The sequence below is a fragment of the Anomaloglossus baeobatrachus genome, chromosome 5 (assembly GCF_048569485.1).
Source record: "Anomaloglossus baeobatrachus isolate aAnoBae1 chromosome 5, aAnoBae1.hap1, whole genome shotgun sequence".
NCBI classification, from domain to species: domain Eukaryota; kingdom Metazoa; phylum Chordata; class Amphibia; order Anura; family Aromobatidae; genus Anomaloglossus; species Anomaloglossus baeobatrachus.
In genome coordinates this window covers 474,758,932-474,774,576 of record NC_134357.1, presented here as the reverse complement: position 1 = coordinate 474,774,576, position 15,645 = coordinate 474,758,932, and the positions used below count along the sequence as shown (strand labels likewise).

General features: G+C 50.7%; 1 pseudogene; it reads left to right on the top strand.

The window, feature by feature from the left end:
• Positions 1–221: 221 nt before the first annotated feature.
• On the top strand, positions 222–345 carry LOC142313453 (U2 spliceosomal RNA; annotated as a pseudogene).
• Positions 346–15,645: the final 15,300 nt, after the last annotated feature.

Below are 15,645 nucleotides of genomic sequence, written 5' to 3'. Positions count from 1 at the left end.
TAAAGCGTTTATTGGAAAATAAATAATTTGTTTTGTATGTGTAGTATGTGACAGTATATAATTACGAGTTATATTATTTTATTTTTTATAAATATTAGTTAAAAAATATTTTTTATATAAAAAATAATGGCTTTGAGTGATGAGCACGTTATGGCATTAATAAAATGCACAATTATGTTTGCTTTGTTCTGACGCAGCCAATGTAAAAAAAAATCTGATACATCCCCTACCTGCAGTTCATATATTAAATGGATTTTTAGAACAGGGAGATGGAAGAAGAGCTTGCTCTGTCCACTCCACGCATTGTCCTGGTATTGCAGTACCTCCAGGACCGGTGCACCCCTTCTTAACCAGGTTTCCAAAAGCAGAATCGACTTGAACTGATTGCCCGATTAATGAATTGATTGAAAGCAAGCCAGTTCATATGCTCAATTTGGTCAATTCACTTTTTACACTTTTCCCCCTGTTTCTTTCTTTTACAGTTTTTCCCGCTTTGGTTGACAGCTGCGCCACATAGCAAACTCATCTCGACTCAACTTGACCAACTCTGCTATGTCTTATTTATATCACTTGCAAATGAATGTAATTGATCCTTTTTGGACAGAGTGGATTCAGCTGCTGCTGTGACTGCAGGTGTGAGAAGATGCAGAATTGTTATCAGGTGCTATCTATCAGCTTCCACTCCAATAAAAGTTACCTGTTTATTACTACCATGCGTTTTTGTTGTTTTCTTTGGGAAATGATGTCTTTCCAGATCTATTGGCTTTGTCTGGTGGAGGGATAGCTTGCGTACTCTTGGAGCCCAATTAGGGACAGCCATGGGTGATGAATGTGTTGCAAACTGCTGTGAAGGATGATACTGCAGCATAAGTAATGTATAATACTAAGAATATGTAAAGGAAGTATATGAAAGGAATTAGTACTTTTATTAATCATACTAAAACTTTGCGTTATTAGCTGCAGATTTCTATCTCTGCACGGTGGATCCCGGGTTGTGATTAGAAGCTTTTGTTTCTTTATAATCCATCACCCGTAACAGTACAACTGCGCCAGGGTCTGGCTAATATGCCGGACATACAACAGCTCCATAGGTATATACAGCAGTTAGAGACTATTTTAAAGTCTCTCGAGCAGTCTGCTCCTGCTGTTGATGTCGCTGCTGTGGCAGCTCAGGTAGCCAGTCAGGCCGCTGCCTTGGTTATGTAAAGCCCCACAGAATTTTCGTGACGCCACTCTTGGTATTGCGGTGAGGGTGACCGCCACTGCAGATTAAGGGGTGCCTGGGGCTGATGGCGGGTGCAGTCAGTTGTAGTGGCCTCCCGAGAGTGAGGCAAGCCCCAGGGCCCTGTGTAAGTGTGTGGAACCACAAGGCGCAGAATGACTCAAACACAGTCCAGGCAGTCTTTCAGGGTTTTTACTCACAGTTGATGGCAGGGTGAGTAACCCGGGCGTAGCTGGGATGAACCAGGCTGGAACCTTGTATCCTTCCGGCTGGCTGATGAGGGTAACTACCAACTCGCCTTCTTAGTCCTGTGTGTTTAGGGGTGACCCCTACTTGAAGCCCTTCTGAGGTCGCCCAGGGAAGTTGCTGATGCCTCTCTCCCCTTCTTTTGGCCCGTTTGCTTGTAGCCTGGACCAGGTCACTCCAGCTGCTTGCCTCCTGTGAACTATGGGCCCTCTCTTTGCTACGTGGCTGCGGATTCTGTGGTGTTGTTGTGGGGGTCTGAAGTGTCTCCTCCGGCAGGTTTGGCAGGAGAAAATTGAATAAATCTCTGCACTGGGACCTGTTACCCTTGCGGGCCTGGTACCTCCCTGGCAGTCCCCTTACTCTGCCACTTCGTTGCTCTCTCTAGCCTTGGGTGGATTTCGGGTGGCACTACCAGGTGACTGATCTCCCCCGTTGGTAGTCACTGCGCGTACGTTGTCTGACTAGTGGCAGCCTCAGGTTTCCTCTTTGCGTCTGCTCTCCCTGAGCTCCACTTCAGACTCAGCTCACTCCTTCCTACTCTGTCTGCCTACGCAACCTAGCAACCAGGCTCTCTACCACACCCCTTGAGTGGACATGGAGGCTACACCCCCTCCTGGATTCCCCAGGGGTCCCAATCAAAGGTAGATGTGTGAGACCTGATTACTATGCGCCTGTGTAGTCACACCTCGGTCAGCCTTCTTGATTACCTGTATTGTACTGCCCCCAGCATGGGTGCAGTACTCAGTGGTGCCTGACCAGGTCAGGGGCGCCACAGTTACACCTGCTGTGTTACCTAGTCCACCTACTCCTCGCCTGTCGCTGCCCAGTAAGTTTTCTGGGGACAGCGAGGCTTGCAGGGGATTTATGAACCAATGCTCCATCCATCTTGAGCTATTGGCTACACAGTTTCCTGCCAAGAGATCTAAGGTGGACTTTGTTATTTCGCTCTTGACTGACAGAGCATTAGAGTGGGCTATGCCGCTTTGGGAGCATGGCGACTTAGTGGTTCACAATTCCACCGTTTTCTTGGGAGCTGTGAGAAAGGTTTTCCTTGGTCCTGCTCTCCAACTGTTGGCTCTAGTGCAGGGGACTTCATCTGCCTGCCAATACACTATCCAGTTTAGAACCCTTTCAGCTGAGCTACAGTGGCCAGATAAGGTTCTGATTCCTTTATTCTAGAAGGGATTGGATAATCATGTGAAGGACGCTTTGGCTACAAGGGATATGCCTACTGCACTGGAGAGTCTAATCACCTTGGCGACTCGCATAGACCTGCGCCATGCTGAGCGTAGATTGGAGCTTGCACGTAGCAGGCCTAGAATTCGGTTGGTGCCAAGTTTCTCCACTTCCTTGTCTACTCCTTTATCCACTCTACTCCTCGCTCTGCCCGTACAGATCCCATTTTTTTTTTGCTTGCAGGCAAATTGGACATTACGCCAATAGGTTCCCCAAGCGTCAGGGAAATGATCACGTCTAGTTACCGTCGGAGGGGGCTCACTAGGCATGGCCATACCCCTCTCTAAGATTGTCTATACCGTGTCTCTATCATTTGAAATGGCTTCTCTATCTGCCAAGGCCTGCATAGACTGGAGCGGATGAAATTTTTATGTCTTCCAGCTTTATCTATCTTCATTCTATCCCTCTTGTGATGCTACCCAAACCCATTAAGGTACGGGGTAGTAAACGTCTCTCTCCTGCCCGAACTTATCTTCCACCAGTCAATACCAATCATCCTCACCATATCTCCTCAGCACCAGGCGATCATCTCCTTCCTTGTCATCTCAGATAGTATGGATGAGTTGTTATTGAGGTTGCCATGGTTGCGACAAGATTTTCCTCATATTGACTGGTCAACCGGTGAGATACTTAAGTGGGGTGCCACTTGTGAGGAGCATTGTCTACCAATGGTAGTAGAGACAGTTTCTTCTGCTGGTCAATCTGATTTGGCCATGCTACTGCATCAATACTGGCACTACGCGGGCGTCTTTTCTAAAAAAAAAAAAAAGGGCTGCTTTAACTCTTAATCTTCATGGTCCTTATGATTGTCCCATTTACCTCATTTCAGGAGCCTAACCTCCTCGGGTCAAGTATATCCACTATTTGTTCCTGAGACTGAGGGTACCGTCACACTAAATGACGTACCAGAGATTCCGACCACGATACGACCTGGTCAGGATCGCTAGTACGTCGCTACAGGGTCGCTAGTGAGCTGTGAAACAGTCAGATCTTCCCAACGATGCAGCAACAATACAGCGACCCATACTGACCTGTACAACGATATCGGTGGTCGCTGCGACCCTGTCACATAGCATGATTCAAATCTTGATTAGTAACATAGGCGTGCATCTGCATTGCATTTTCCGCACCCCCTCTGCTCCGATTGGTGGTCGTAACTGCGTTGTGACTGGGCGACCTTGCCTTTAGAGAAGGCAACATAATAGCGCTTCCATCCTTCTCTATCCTTGTCCATCCTACAGTCCCGATGCAGAATGGACTGTCTTACGATCTGCTGCTACACGCGGTCCGGGACAAGTGAATTCAGCCCTCTGAAATGTACTGCGACCTACAAGCCAGAACAGAGGATGGAAGCAGCCAATCTGAACGCAGTAGCGATCACCAATTGGAACAGAGAGGGCGCGGAAAACAACGAAGATGCACGCCTACGTGAATTGCGAACGAGGTCGTTGGGTAAGGTGTGAAACACACCGATGCATGCTGCCCTGCGGGAGCTCGACAACCAAAAAATGAACCAGAACATTGTGTAATGATCAGCGAGTGTTGCACACAGCGAGATCGCTGATGAGTTCACTGGTACGTCACAAAACCTATGACTCAGCAGCGATCTCCCTAGCAATCTCTCTAGCGATCTCACTATGTGAGAAGTACCCCTGAGACTATGTCTGCATACATTAAGGATAGTTTGGAGAGGGGCTTCATAAGGAAATCATTGTCTCCTGCTGGGGCTGGTTTCTTCTTTGTACAGAAAGAGGGTACATTGCAGCCTTGTATAGACTATAGGGGCCTTAATGCAATCACGAATAACAAGTATCTTCTACCTCTGATTTCAGAACTTTTTGATAGGTTTCGGGGAGCTAGAGTCTTCACAAAGCCGGATCAGCGAGAGGCTTATAATATTATTCGCATCCGAGAGGGTGACGAGTGGAAAACAGCCTTTAATACTTAGGACGGCCACTACGAGTACCTCTGTAAAAAAAAGAAATGGCACTTCCTTGTAGGGATGTCAAGAGAAATAGGGGTGCTCCCCAGGTTCCAAAGCCATACAATGTAATTAAACAAGGCACTCCCGAACTTGAAAGTGATTCAAGTATATTTAATGTGCATGAAAAAAAAACGTTTTCGGTCCACAACGGACCTTCCTCAGTTGCACTGTATACAGAAAAAAAATCCATTGGTATACAGTATATACAAAATTTGACAAAGTCATGTATACAATACAAAGGAAAAACATATAAAGACGATATTCACATATGTACAACTAAATACATTATGGATGTAGACAATTAGTATGATCAGGGCCAGATTAAGGTTGGTGGGGGCCCCTGGGCAGAAAATCTGGTGGGGGCCCCATAACGTTAACATTTTTAGCCATAACAGTAGAGCACAAACTGTAGCATTTAGATATAAATCCAATGAACATTTATCTTATCCTGTTCTGCCACATTCAGATTTACAATACTACAATACAGATACAGTCCAGGATACCTCACATCCGTCACTTATACACGCAGTACAATACAGATACAGTCCAGGATCACTCACAGCCGTCATTTATACACACAGTGCAATACAGACACAGTCCAGGATCACTCACAGCCGTCACTTATACACACAGTACAATACAGATACAGTCCAGGATCACTCACAGCAGTCACATATACACAGAAAGTAGAGTTAAGGCTGCTTTACACGTTTCAATTACATATGCGATCTCATATGCGATCGCACACGCCCCCATCGTACGTGCGGAACAGGCAATTTGTTGCCCGTGTCGCACAAACGATTAACCCCCGTCACACGTACTTACCTTCCAAACGACCTCGCTGTGGGCGGCGAACATCCACTTCCTGAAGTGGGAGGGACGTTCGGCGTCACACAGCGGCCGGCCAATAGAAGCGGAGGGGCGGAGATGAGCGGGACGTAAACATCCCGCCCACCTCCTTCCTTTCGCATTGCCGGCGGGACGCAGGTAAGCTGTGTTCATCGTTCCCGGGGTGTCACACGGAACGATGTGTGCTGCCTCAAGAACGATGAACAACCAGACGTTCAATTTTTAGAAAATGAACGACATGTATGCGATCAACGTTTTAACGCACAATTAGGGTCGCTCGTAGCTGTCACACACTACAATATCACTAACGATGCCGGATATGCGTCACTTACGACGTGACCCCGCCAACACATCGTTAGATATATTGTAGCGTGTAAAGCCCGCTTTACTCACATATTTTTTATTGATCCCAATGTTAAGGCAGTCAGGGCCGGCTCCAGGTTTTTGTGGCCTCCGGGTGAAAGAGTCTCAGTGGACCCCATCCACACACACACACACGCACATACACATACAGGCATACGTACATATACATATTTGAAGACAAATTCAGAAAAATACATATAAACAGACAAATATATGCACGGTCATATACACTGACATACATGCAGACACAGACGCATTAGGGCTTGTGCACACGTTGCGTAATTCCATGCATTTACGCTGCGTATATCACTGCAGTGTAAATGCATGCGTCCTGCGTCCCCTGCACAATCTATGAAGATTGTGCATGAGACGTGCGCACGTTACTTTCATGAACACAGCGATTTGGGTGCTAAAATGTTGACCCAAATCTGTGCATTCATAAAATGAGCATGTCAATTATTCCATGCGCTATGGATGCAGCTCCCGCTCTGTCTATGGGAGAGTAAGCATCCTGAGCGCATCAAATCGGCTTTTTTTGTACAGAAAAACTGCATCCATTATGCAGTGTTTTTGCAGCGATTTGATGCGCACATGTGCTGTCAAATTGCTGCAGAATATTCAGCAGTTACATGCGCATGAGCCCTTACAGGTATTAACATGGGAAAGTCGCCAGCAGCCTCACTCACCTCTCCCGCTTGTTTCCGTCCAACTCCTTCAGGACATGTGGCTGTGTTTCACGATGGCTGTCACTAACAAACATGACTGCACACTGACAGCACTGCTCTATATACATCAGGAGGGGCTAGGGGCTACAATATATACATTACAGGAGGGGCAGGGGCATAGACGTTACTGGAGTGGCAAACAGCTCTGGTGGTGTACTTATTACTGGGATGGGTGACATAGCACTCTGGGGAACCCATATAGTTCTGGGGGGACCGCACAAACTGCTCTAATTCATATATACACACACAGTACTGCTTCTTACACACACAGGTCTGACACACACACACACACTACAATGCACCCCCTACACACACACACACACACACACACACACACACACACACTGCACCCCCCATTACCCCTCCCCCCACACACAATAAATGCACCCCCCATTACCCCTCCCCCCACACACAATACAATACACCCTCCATTACCCCTCCCCCACACACAATACAATGCACCCTCCATTACCCCTCCCCCCACACACAATACATGCACCCTCCATTACCCCTCCCCCCACACACAATACAATGCACCCCTCATTACCCCTCCCCACAGACACAATACAATGCACCCCTCATTACCCCTCCCCACACACACACACACACACACACACAATACAATGCACCCCTTATTACCTCTCCCCCCACACACAATACAATGCACCCCTCATTACCCCTCCCCCCCCACACACAATACACCCTCCATTACCCCTCCCCCCACACACAATACAGTGCACCCTCCATTACCCCTCCCCCCACACACAATACAATGCACCCTCCATTACCCCTCCCCCCACACACAATACAATGCACCCTCCATTACCCCTCCCCCCACACACACTACAATGCACCCTCCATTACCCCTCCCCCCACACACACACAATACAATGCGCCCTCCATTACCCCTCCCCCCCACATACAATACAACCCTCATCACCCCCTACACATACAAATTACACTGCCCCATCCCTACACACGCCTGCCTCCCCCCCTCCCTCGGAATACAGTACTCATCCTCTGCCTGTCACAGAGCTGTGTTCCTTCACAAATGTTCCCCGTTATGTGTCCTCAGCCCCTCCCCACACATCTCCATTAATTAAACCTGTCTCTTCAGCTCTTCCATGGAGCGCTTACTGTTACGAGTGGTACCCGGGGAAGCGTGCCAAGATGGTATATGGACAGCTTCCGCCGGTCAAGGTCCACTGTGCGGTGTAAGGGACCGCTGCTATGGTGGGAGAAGAGTGAGCGGGTTGCTGCTAGCGATCGTCTGGAATGTCACAGACGATCTGCGTACACCTGTCCGCCCTAACCCGTGAAAGTTGTATGGCACGGGGCTCACAACTCGGTGTACCTGTTGCACGTGTGCCAGCGGGAGTCACAGGAATATGGCACGAGGGTAGCACAGAGGTGCCCACGCACGTGTGCTTCAGAAACCAGGTGAGTCCGACAGAGATTCAAGGAGCTCACCTGGGACAGGAACACAGCCTGTTAAACGGAATACTGCCGGAGCAGCAAGACAGGGGCGAGACCTGCAAATACAATGACGTCTGTACAGTGGCGTGGCAGCACGCTGCCAGACATCCAAACATAGAAGGACGGTCGCGCGCCGCCATGATGGCAGGAGGGGTTTTTAAGGAGATGTAGCTCCAGCCAAGGGCGGGCGCGAGACGGATATGGCCCAATCATGATCTGTGACGTCCTGGCCCGGCCAGTCAGGATTCAGCACATCACCAGCCTCGTTATCTGGCCGTGTGATACCAGTGAGTGAATCAGAAGACGTCACGTGGGGCACATGCTCAACCTCCTGCCTCTGGGTCATAAAGGCGGGATCTTCGGTTTCACAATGTGCAGAGCTAAGGGAAGTCTTGCTGCTTCCTTGAGCATCTATCCTTTGCACACTGTGCAACCACTCCGACCCTCTGCGATGCCGCGCAGGAGGGCACGTGGCAGGCAAGGGATGGGAGACCACTCCATTCCTTACAAGGAGTAAACCACTAGGTGTCACCCTTCTGCTGCATCTAGGAGGAGGAAACTCCTGCAGTCTCCCAGACCTTTGGCGCTGCTGAGCAGGAGGGCTTGCGGCAGACAAGGAATGGGGGACCACCTCATTCCTTGCAAGAGGAGAGCCACAAGATGTAACATTACCCCCCCGTCTAGGGCCCCCCCGCTGCCTGTGCTCAAAGGCTGCCACCAAACCCAGAGCGTGGACATGATCCTCCAATTCCCAGGTCCTATGCTTCGGTCCACGACCGACCCACTCCACGAGGAAGTACCTCTTGCCCTGAACGATTTTTGTTTTAACCAACCTCGCTACTTCAGGGTTGTCGGACGAGGAGTCGGCCGTCGGCCACCAATCATGCCTGGCCTCTAGAACTCTGGTCCTTTTGGACCTGAAGAGGCCCACGACCTTGGAGGTATGGTCCCAGGAAAGTACATCGTTCCGTAACCTAGGGGGAACGAGGGTCTGGCCAGGTGGCACCAGGTCTAGGGGAATGGGTGACCCGGTGGTCCCGAGGTGTTCCTTACATGACCCTGCCCAGGACGAGATCTCCCCTGTTGTCCAGTTGAGTATCGGAGCATGCCGTTTCAACCAGGGGAGTCCTAGTAGGATCTCATCCATCCCTTTTGGAAGCACCAGAAAGGACACCTGCTCATGGTGGCCTGGTGATACATCCATCCTGAGAGGGACGGTGATCTGGGTAATGGGTTTGACAAGTAGGGACCCGTTGACTACCTGGACACTGATTGGTTTAGGCAACAGGACCAGGGGAACAGAGTACCTAGTTGCCAGGGAGGCTGAAATGAAATTGCCGTCAGCGCCAGTGTCTAAGCAAGCCAGGGCAGGGAAGACAGTGGTGCCGAACTGCAACTGGGCGCTGAGGCTTAATTTAGAAGGAGAGGCAGCGTCTAGGGTTCCTCCTCTGATGGAAACCAGACACTGTCTCTTTTCCGATGGTTTTGAACATCGGGTAGCTACATGTCCCCTCTGCCCACAGGCAAAGCAAACGACCGGCGGCCGAGAGCCTGTGGTAGAGGAGACCACTTTGGAGACTTCCATGGGCTCCACAGAGTCATCAACAGAACTGGCTGGGAGACTGGTCTGGTGGGGAAGGAGAGTCAGAGGCTCTGTAGGCCAGGTAGACGTGGGTACCGAAGAGACCTTGAGCCTCCGCTCCGCGTGGCGGATGTCTATGCGAGAAGCAAGACATATCAAGGCCTCTAAGGTGGTCGGCACATCACGCGTGGCCAGCGCGTCTTTGACGAACCCTGCCAGACCCTCCCAGAACACAGGGACAAGGACTTTATCTGGCCAGTCCAGCTCTGCGGCGAGTGTCCTGAACTGCACCGCAAAGTCCCCGACTGAAGTGGACTTTTGCCGAAGGCGTAGGAGTCGCAGCGCGGAGTCATGGGTGACTTGAGGCCCGAGGAACACCTTTCTCATGGCCTCAAGATAAACTGGAAGGTGATTTACCACCCGATCTCCGCACTCCCACAACGGCGTGGACCATTTTAGCGCTCTCCCTGTGAGCAGAGACTGGACGAATGCTACTTTCGCCTTCTCAGTAGCATAAAGAGTGGCGGACATCTCCAAGTAGGTGGTAACCTGGTTTATGAAACCACGGCACTCGGAGCTGTCCCCGTTGAAGCGCTCTGGGAGCGCAAGGCGAGGCGACTTTCCGCTCAATTCCACAGCCTGAGTAGCCGCTTGGGTGGCAATTGTCGCTAGAGCAGCCTTATCGGGGGAAGACCGCTCCACAGCTGCCAATCGTGACTCCAACTACTGCACATAACGCAGCAACTGCTGCTGCTCTTCTGCCATAGCCAGACCTTTGGCGCGACCGTAATGTTACGAGGGGGACCCGGGGAAGCGTGCCAAGATGGTATATGGACAGCTTCCGCCGGTCAAGGTCCACTGTGCGGTGTAAGGGACCGCTGCTATGGTGGGAGAAGAGTGAGCGGGTTGCTGCTAGCGATCGTCTGGAATGTCACAGACGATCTGCGTACACCTGTCCGCCCTAACCCGTGAGGGTTGTATGGCATGGGGCTCACAACTCGTTGTACCTGTTGCACGGGGACGCACAGAGGTGCCTACGCACGTGTGCCAGCGTGAGTCACAGGAATATGGCACGAGGGTAGCACAGAGGTGCCCACGCACGTGTGCTTCAGAAACCAGGTGAGTCCGACAGAGATTCAAGGAGCTCACCTGGGACAGGAACACAGCCTGTTAAACAGAATACTGCCGGAGCAGCAAGACAGGGGCGAGACCTGCAAATACAATGACATCTGTACAGTGGCGTGGCAGCACGCTGCCAGACATCCAAACATAGAAGGATGGTCGCGCGCCGCCATGATGGCAGGAGGGGTTTTTAAGGAGATGTAGCTCCAGGCAAGGGCGGGCGCGAGACGGATATGACCCAATCATGATCTGTGACGTCCTGGCCCGGCCAGTCAGGATTCAGCACATCACCAGCCTCGATATCTGGCCGTGTGATACCAGTGAGCGAATCAGAAGACGTCACGTGGGGCACATGCTCAACCTCCTGCCTCTGGGTCATAAAGGCGGTATCTTCGGTTTCACAATGTGCAGAGCTAAGGGAAGTCTTGCTGCTTCCCTGAGCATCTATCCTTTGCACACTGTGCAACCACTCCGACCCTCTGCGATGCCGAGCAGGAGGGCACGTGGCAGGCAAGGGATGGGAAACCACTCCATTCCTTACAAGGAGTAAACCACTAGGTGTCACCCTTCTGCTGCATCTAGGAGGAGGAAACTCCTGCAGTCTCCCAGACCTTTGGCGCTGCTGAGCAGGAGGGCTTGCGGCAGACAAGGAATGGGGGACCACCTCATTCCTTGCAAGAGGAGAGCCACGAGATGTAACAGCTTACTGCTCCATGTCTCCTGTGTCCCGGCGCCTGCAGCACTGTGATGACGTCAGCAAGGTGCTGATCTCATCACGTTGCTGCACGTCGGGGGCGGGGCCCAGTCCCGGCGCGCTGTTCAAATGTATTTACGTCTGAAAGATGCAAATACATTTGAATAGGAACGGAAAGAGGAAGCTGCGGTCATCGGCTCTGGCACTGCTGCGCTCCTCTACAGTGTGTACATGCCGAGCACAGCACACAGCAGAGCTGGCACGCGCGCTGCCTCCTGCTAGTGTGCCTGGCATGTACACACTGTAGAGGAGCGCAGCGGGAACAGCAGATACAGCGGGCCACCACACCATGCCCCTGCTTCTAGGGGGGGGCAGCTGCCCCTCCCCCTCGCTGGGTACGGCCGCAGCACATAGCTGGGAGCATTAGCACACCTTTGACCCCGGAAGTGCAAGCGGACGCTGGTACTTCCGGGGTCAATCAGCGTCCTGTGCCCGCAGTTTGTTTTGCGTCTTAGAGATGCAGATGCAAATAAATAGCGGTGCTCCAACACCCCGCGCCCCCCCTCCCCGAAAACACAGCTGATTTATTAGACTGTCTTTACGGAGGGGGAGAGGGTGTGAAAAAAAAAAAATGCTGACAGGTGCCTAGTGCCAAGTATGTTGGGGGCCCCCTTAGAAGCTCTTTTGGTGGGGGCCCCTGGGCTGGAGCCCCGCCTGCCCCGCCTATAATCCGGCTCTGAGTACGATTGGGTTCATTTGGTGAAACAAGTTTATAGAAGTCTATGAAGGCATTTATTAAGAGGCTGGAAGCCTGAGGGAAAGAGGAGGAAGAAGGGGGGGAGCAGGGGGGAAGAAGTGGGAGAAGAATCAAAAGAGACAAAGAAGCAACAAAGAAGGGGGGGAGAAGGGTGAGAAAGAGATAAAGATGAGAAAAACGGGGGAGAATGATGAATAGAAGAGAGGAATGTTTGAGGAATCAGATGTATGATGTAAGAGTTGAGACAGAAGAAGGAATGTTTGTATGTGTGTGTTATGTTGAAGATGGGCAGTGTGGAAAAAAAGGGGAGGAGGGGGGGAATGTTTGCAAGATGGAAGAATAAGATGGAGAGGATGGTGTATAAAAAAAAGCTTGAGATAATGTGATAAGGAGTAGGTATTAGTAACTAAAAAGAAGATGTTATACCAGGGTAGAGGATGAGAAGAAAATGGGGTATGAGAGAGTTAAATGGTATAATAAATGTTGAGAAATAAAGAATAAATAGCTACTGGCAGAAAAATATAGATGAGAAGGGTTAAGATGCAGTAAAGATTGTAAGGGGAGCATAGTTTTGTACAGATAGAATTAAAAGAAGCATTGTGGTAAGGAAAGCATGGCAAAAATCCTGTTGTGTGTAACATGAGAAAAAGACCTTAAAGACCTTAAAAGTATGCTGGACAAAATGGGTATAGCACATGTAGAATGCAGGGTAAAGATTAGATGGGAGTTATGTATGAAGATCTAGACATATTGCTGGATGTGCTGGCAAGGTGGAGATATCAGTTGTAAGTGTGGTGTAAAGACAGATTGGGTGTGAAGGGGTTAAGAAGGTGAAGAATGAAAGGAGGGGGGATGACATGAGATGTATAGAGAGGATGAAAGGGGTTGAGATGCAGAGGGGTCATGAGAGGAGCACCAGTAAAGTATAGATAGGGTTAACTTAGAGGCATTTGAGATGTATAGAGAGGATGGAAGGGGTTGAGATGTAGCAGAGACATGAAAGGAGCACCAGTAAAATGTAAGGCTATGTGCGCACAGTGCGTTTTTCGCGGCGTTTTTGCGCGTTTTTCGGGTGCGTTTTTGGCCTCAAAACTGCAGGACTTTGCTTCCCCAGCAAAGTCTATGAGTTTTCATTTTTGCTGTCCGCACACATCTGGTTTTTTTACCTGCGTTTTTGAGTTAAAAAAAAAAAAATGGACATGTCAGTTCTTTCCTGCGTTTTTCTGCGTTTTCCCCCCATGCAATGCATTGGAAAAACGCAGCAAAACGCAGAGATCAAAAACGCAGCAAAACGCAGCCAAAAACGCACCAAATCGCGGCAAAAACGCATGCGTTTGTTGATGCGTTTTTTCGACGCAGGTGCGTTTTTGTGCGTTTTTAGCGGCCAAAAACGCACAAAAACGCAGCGTCAAAAAGACGCAGTGTGCGAACCTAGCCTAAGGGGTTAACAAAGGCATTGTGACAGAGAAGGCATATGAATAAGTCCTGCTGTGCTGAACGGTGAGGGAGGTTACATAAGACAATGAGGAAATAAAGTGATCTGCTGGAGGAAACATGCTGCAGACAAGGAGGAGTGCATATGAGAGGATACTGGAGCCGGAGCGCCGGTAAGCTTACCATTAGTGGAGTGGACTGGAGGCATAGGATGGCGCAGGGCGCGGTATCCACCGCTGCATGGGGGCCGCCATGACAGTGACCGGGACTTCCGGTATTATATGAGCGTGCTGGTGTGCCGCCCCCTTGTCAGCAGTCGGGCAGCTCGGATCCGGATCCGCAGTGACTCGAGGGATTTCCGGACCCGGGGGTCGCGCGGACACACAAATAAAAAGGGGACGTATTTGTACGGGGATTGCTATAGATATTTCGTGACGCCAACCACTGTGTGTGGTAAGATGTGGTACCACCACTGCTGTTGTGGGGCACCCGGGGGAGATGGGATAGCAGCTGGATGTTAACCCGTCCGTGGGTAAGGATGAATGCCCCGGGGCTCAGTCTCCAGAACAGGGAGTGATGTAGGCCGGAGGTGGAGCGCCGGGCCGGGCCGGACCGGGGAGTGTTGGTGTACTCACTGTGGAATAATTGCACACAAGTCCGTTGGTAAACCAAGGTGTCAGTGGCCGGCTGCCGCGTCCAGGTGTACTCGGGTCCCACACCCGGCTGGTGTACCGATGTCCCTTCCTCCGACACTGTGTAATTTTATTCAGTTTCGGACGACTCCGTCTGGAACGGGGCAGTCCACTCCCGGTATGTTCTGGTTGGGAGATGTGCCCGCGAAAACTGACCGTTGGGATTTCAGTGGGTGTTTGCGAATACCCTATCCCCCGCGGTGGGCTGCCGTTTTGCTCTATCTGGGCTAACACTTCTGGAGCTAGGCTTGAAACCTGCTCCCGGCCAGGTGAATTAGAGAAGGAGCTTGCAACCATCTTCTAACTAGGGTCCAGGTACCCCGCCTGTGCAAGGTTTCCGGACCGGATCTCCGTTGTCAGTACCGGGAGGCTCCAACCCTGTCCCGATCCACTCTGGATTTCCCACGACCGTATTCCCGTCGCCTTTGGACACGGTCCACTGCTTGCCACCTAGCCAGTAGACTACTACCCTGTCTACCCTTCACTAAGCTCAGCTTTCCTTTGACAGTCTGTCACTGTCACTCCTCTCCACTTCAACTCCAAACTAGGACTCCAAACTTAGACTAACTTGTTCCCGCCCCCGGATCCTCAAGATCCCTAGGTGAGCACTCCCAATCCGCCTGGTCCTTGCCACTTGTGTGTCCTTCCTACCCTGGGGGGGTGGCTAGGATTTTGTGGCTGATGGAACCTCGTGTAGTAAGGTGTTATGTAGGGTGTAGTACACTTCTGTGACCACCTGGCGACGCCAGGGTGTCACATTCCCCCTTGGTTGAATACAGCCCGTCCGTGGGCTGTCCGACCACTGACGTTTATTTTATTTTTTTTCTAAAGGAAACGGGAAAAAGGTAAAACATGTAAACATTTCTTCCCTTTATGGGAGGCACAGATTCTTGAACGTTGCATAACATGAAACATTACATTCCCGTTTTCCTCACCCACCACCCAAACAACCTGGTTCCTTGGTGCCACCGCTAAGAATGGTGGGCACCTCTTTTTCCCAGTCCACAGGTGTTTCGGGTAACGCCTGCTCGGGCCGGGTAAAAAGTTCCTTACCCGACAGTCCATCTCAAGGGCCTCCAAGTCCAGGGGTCTCTTGGCCTGGAGGTTTGCCACCGGTTTCAATAGTGGCTGGGCCTCGGCCTACTCCACCGTAGGCCTTTCCTCCAATCTACCTCTCCAGAGGCGGTGTAGATGATGAGGAATAACAAGAAGGTAGTTAGGGGTTTTTACAAGACCCAGAAAGTTTTGGATCACTGTTTACAG